This window comes from Vipera berus, assembly GCF_964194415.1.
Source record: "Vipera berus genome assembly, chromosome: 2".
In the NCBI taxonomy this organism is placed as follows: domain Eukaryota; kingdom Metazoa; phylum Chordata; class Lepidosauria; order Squamata; family Viperidae; genus Vipera; species Vipera berus.
In genome coordinates this window covers 117,283,939-117,289,547 of record NC_138203.1, presented here as the reverse complement: position 1 = coordinate 117,289,547, position 5,609 = coordinate 117,283,939, and positions in this window count along the sequence as shown.

The following is a 5,609-nucleotide window of genomic DNA, read 5'->3' as shown; positions in this document are numbered from 1 at the left end:
ATTGCCGGTTCCAATTGTAGTCACCAGATGAGAACTACCTGTAAATTCAGAAGAATATGTTACAAATTCATATTGTATAAATGGCTTTGTGTGTGTGTGTCTGTGTGTGCATGTATGCACTTTCTGAGACATTTATCGATTCTTGGCAATTGCCTGGACTAGTCTCTGCAGTTTTCTTGGCAAGATTTTTCACAAGTAGTTTGCCCTCCTTACCTCTTTCCTAGGGCTGGGAGAGAGTGACTGGCCCAAGGTCAGCCAGCTGATTTTATGTCTGAAGCAGGACTAGAACTCAAGGTCTCCTGTTTCTAGCTTGATCCCTTAAATCACTACATCAAACTGGCTCTAAGAAACAGCTTTACCATAAGGGTTAACATTAAAATAAATAAAATAAAAAGATAATATAAAATTCAGATAGACTCTGAAGAGAGAGTTCCACAGAAGAACAGGACCTTTTTCAAACCTCTATCTCTCCGTGTGTGTGTGTGTGTGTGTGTGTGTGTGTGTGTGTGTGTGTGTGTAGATACACACACAAACACATCTATAGATTTGTGTGAGAGGAATGGTTTACCTTTGACTTTCTGCCCTATTTTGAATAAGATCAAACAGATTCTGCCTTGAGGAGAAATTCTTCCCTTCCCCCTCTCCCCTCACAATAGTTGCAGGTGGGGGAGGGGCCTGTGAGTTTAAAGAAATCAAACATCTGAAGCATCCTCCAAGAAGGATGCCTCCATTAGCCTTCCTCAAGCTTCCTTTTGTGTCCATCAGCCTCTTTCAACCTCATATCCCCCAGACATTTTAGACTCCAACTCCTAGGTTCCCCAGCCAGTACACTGGGAAGATAGGTGTTTGAATCCAATACCTCTTGAGGAGAGCTCCTTGGAAAGGCTACCACATATTTTGAGAAACAAACTTAGGTATGCCTCAAGCATACCTTGAAAGCTGGTGGCTGATAGCTGATGGCCCCTTTTCCAACTATAGTGATACATTTTAGTGAAAGGAATAAGTTTTTGTAAGCTAATATCAGGTCAAATGGAATTGTAAAAGTTTATGCCTTTTAATAAAATGTGATACAGTAATTGGAAAAGGGACTACCAGACTCCTGATTACTTGCTACCAGCAAGATCCTAGGCTAGAAACCAGGAGACAGAATTCTAGTCCCACTTGAAGCATGAAACTAGGGGCAGATTCAGTCTGGGAAAGAAGAAAACAATAACAAAACATTTCTGAAAAACCTTGGTAAAAATAACCTGCAGGGGACTAGCCCAAACAGTTGTCTTTTTCCAGGGCACAGGAACAAATGCTGACTAGAGAATTCTTAGAATAAAACATTTTAGCTCAGGATTGAACTGTGGGGTCCTTGGTGCTCTCTGAACACTGATGATGTTACCTAGTTTGGTAATGAAACTTCTGCAAGAAAACAACCAAGGTCAGGAGCACCAAGGACCTCAGAGATATCCCCAGAAGACAGTAAAGAGAGACAGAAAATTAAGTCTGTGCTATCATCTGGTTGTCCTTTGGAATTTTGTAATCCAGATCTGATGCTGAGGCAGTTTTCTGGCACTGCTTCTTCCCATTTGTTCAAGAGAGCATCCTAAGCTGCTTCTGTTGCTGACCTTTCTCTCCAGAGTGATTGTGTGTGTAGTCTTTGGCAATCAGAACAAATCTGTTTTCTCATATCTAGCCACCAACTCTTTAATTGTTGAGTAACATTGGGATGGCGAGTCGTCTGCCCTGGAATCCAGACGCTGGGCTTCTTCATTTCAAAAACACCTTGCATAATCAACCTTGGACAGATTGCTAAATGGACAATGGTTTGTATGCAAAGCTGGAAAGGATGTAGTTTTAAGGCTCTTCTGAATTTAACCTTGCTGCCAGCCTGCAGGCAGACCTCATCCCTGAGTGAGATACAGCTATCAGGCACATTGTCAAGTTATCTCAGCTCCTTCTTTTGTTGGAGAAAATCTAGTTCTTTAAAAGAAAAGGGCAGAAGTTCACAGAATAGCTGATAAAGAATAAAGAAACTGGAAATTCTAAAATGCTAGAGAAGCACACAAAAAATTGCTCCCCCCCCCAAAAAATGCCTATTTCTTTATAAATAGATAAAATACCTAACCAAGAATTTATGCTATATTTTTAAATTCTAGTTGGCTGTATTCTACTATCCCACATTCCTTTATTCTCAGTACAAGTTAGGAAATAAGGTATAAATCCAATCTTTATCCATACAGGAAAAATAATTTCCTGTGATCTTTAATTATAATTTTAAACCTGTAATATCCTTTTAGAGATACTGGCAGGGAGCCCTTCATTTGTAGCAAATTAGTACTGTCTTGTGAGCTATCCAGAACACTGTACAGTGTACACTCTAGGTTTTTCTTTTTTTTACTAATTTATCACCTATTGTTTCTGTGATCTGATCCATAAGATTATATTATCTCCTAGAGGTGGAAGGAAAGACAGAACTATCAATATTTAAAGTTAACATATGAAGCAATTAAATAAGAGATGATAATAATCTGTAGTAACACATTTAATTCAGAGAGAGAGAGAAAGACTGGATTCTGTAAAATAAAGCAAGATCAGAGAAATGGCAGGGGAAACAGGAAGGTTAACAAAGCTATTAACTTCTTTGTCAATTCTGCCTTCAGTTCCAAGCTCATCAGCATCCTACCATCAATAACTGGGGGGAGAGAAGGAAGTGAGGGACCAAATGGGCAATAAACGTGTATTAGGCTAGTGCTGGGAAATCGGGAGGGGTGAATGACAGTTGAGGAAGGTCCAGTTCATGTCAGTCTTCAAGGACACCAACAGGCTGGAGACGCTTGGGAATGGAATGCCAATTGCTGCAAACACTGAACGTTGTTCCCAAGACACCTAGGCATCCACTGATTGGCTGGAAGTGGACTGGTCAAGGCGGGGAGGGTCATATTGAAGGGAGAAACCTGTATGCTTTCAGGTGGGAATTTTAGTTCGAGCCAGCATCTTTTAGTAAAAGAACCTAGGTAAAGGTAAAGGTTTCCCCGCACATGCTTGCTAGTCGTTTCCAACTCTAGGGGCCGGTGCTCATCTCCGTTTCAAAGCCGAAGAGCCAGCGCTTGTCTGAGGACGTCTCCGTGGTCATGTGGCCGGCATGATTAGATGCCAAAGGTGCACGGAGCGCTGTTGCCTTCCCACCGTAGTGGTCCCTATTTGTCTACTTGCATTTTTACGTGCTTTCAAACTGCTAGGTTGGCAGAAGCTGGGACGAGTAACAGGCGCTCACTCTGTTACGCGGCACTCGGGATTCAACCTGCCAAACTGCCGACCTTCTGATCAACAAGCTCAGTGTCCTAACCCACTGAGCCACCGCGTCCCTTAAAAGAACCTATCACTTCACTTAAATGCAGTCCAGGGTTTTTCTTTCCTAAAGGATCAGACTGGGGCAGTTCTGACATTCTGAGTTTTCAGTTGTGGAGAAATGAACAGACAATGTTTTGAATTGAAGGAAGAAAGGGAAAGGGAAGGAATCACCTTGTCTTTGCTGCTTGGTCAGTTTTGGTTCTTGAAAGTCAGTGTCAGATGAATCTCTAACAGTCAGAAGGCAGGGAAGATAGGGGGTCCCTATCCCTATTTGCTTGTGCTCTTCGAATTCTTAAAATCATGGAGCTGAGAAAAGATCAAATGGGGCTTTGCCTAATTCTGGGTGCAGCTGTTCAGATGTGGTCAGGTAGACCCAGTAAGATTGTGTTTCTAGCCTAAGAAGGCAATATACTGGAGGGCCTTGAGTCATCTGCCACACAGTAGGACCCAGCAACCTCCTAGGAGTTGTACTCCAAGTCCAACACAGTGAAGGATTGTGCCTGCATGAAGGTTACACTAGCTGGACTCAAGTCTAATTTCAGAGGTGAGAAAAGATGCTGGCTTCAGAAGTATCAGAGGTTTCTCTCTGAGATAAGCAAAATGCTGGCAAGTGAGAATAGCTCATGTCTGGGTATTTCCTCTGAATGATTTCAGCTATGGGGGGAGATTTTAAAAAACATAAGAGGAGAGCATGGGCTGACAAAACAAAAGAGGTGGCTCTTCCTTTTTATCTATGCATTTGACTAGAAGTGCAAAAAATATTAATAAACCAGGTAATTCTATTTTGGGAAAAACAATTAGAAAGCAGAAAAGGGAGGGGGGAGATTGGTTTAGGTGACTGGGATGGATTAATGGCCTTTATTCCTAGCCTGAATAATGAGTGTTATCACAAGATTTGATGATCTTAAAGATTTATCAAACTCTTTTTTATTAGGAAAAGTTTCAAGGAATAACTGATAAGTCTTGACAAACTTATGCCTATTGCTTTGACTAATAAAAGGAATGACTCAGGATGATTTCTTGTCTCTGACAATATTATCTTATGCAGATAGCCTCTTGTTACTCTACCATTGTTCCTCCACAACTCAGAAAACAGCAAAGTGCAAGAAAATCTTAGCATTGGGTGCTTTTTAATATCATTTTCCTCTGTTATTACTAGACTGGGGGTGGGGTTCCTAGAAGGACTATAGTTCCTTGCTTTTCCTCAAGGTAGGGGCAAGGTCCTTGGCCGAAGTAGACATTCCTGGAAGGTTTCTTCTAATCCGTAAAGACACCAATTTTGATTGGACACATGAATTGTGCATTGCAGTTAACATTTTTAACTGTTTGGCTTGCTTGTAACATTAATTTATTTGCACAATAAATAAAATAATATGTGCTTTCCCAATACAGTCCTTTGCCAATTGGGCCTGCATTACTTTCTGATGTCCTTGCTCATCTTCTTTAGGTCTCTTTTGTGGGGTCTTTTTATCAAGTGGAATCCATTTTTTCACACACACACACACACACACATAAATTCAAATTAATTTCTAGTCTCTTCCCTTAACCACTATTTGTTGTTGTTAGTTGCGAAGTCATGTCCGACCCATTGCGACCCCATGGACAACGTTCCTCCAGGCCTTTCTGTCCTCTACCATCTTCTGGAGTCCATTTAGGCTCACGCCTACTGGTTCAGTGACTCCATCCAGCCACCTCATTCTCTGTCTTCCCCTTCCTTCTCTTGCCCTTCACCTTTCCCAACATTAGGTTCTCTCATTAAACTTCTCACTAAATTCTCATTTGAGTTTCCTTAACCACTATATCCAACTGGTTTTTGCACAAACATTTTCCAAATTGAAAGTGCAATTAGATGGAGGAACAAATCATGTAAGAGGATGAATGCTAGTTCCCAAGAAGACAGGTAGCAGTAGCAGAAACTACCAGGTTTCCAAGAAGATAAGGAATGTTATCCCAAAGTAAAGGGCATATGAAGATCCAGGAGCTTCTTGGGGAGGAAGCTTGGGGAAATCTTCAGAATGGTATGGGGGGAAAAAGCTGACATCCATCGAGCGAGCCAATTGCTATGATTTCTAATCTAATACTTGGCTTGTTTTCGAGAGCTAAACTAGATCCTCCGAATGGGGAACTCTTCAGTGACAACACAAAGTAGGTGGAGCCTTTCCTCCGGGTTTCCCCGGCATGTCTTCTGCCAGATTTTCAGATGGAGGAAGACGAGCTAAACCTACCGTCTCTTAATCTCCCGCGCTGCTCTGGAAGAGCCACAGAAGCCA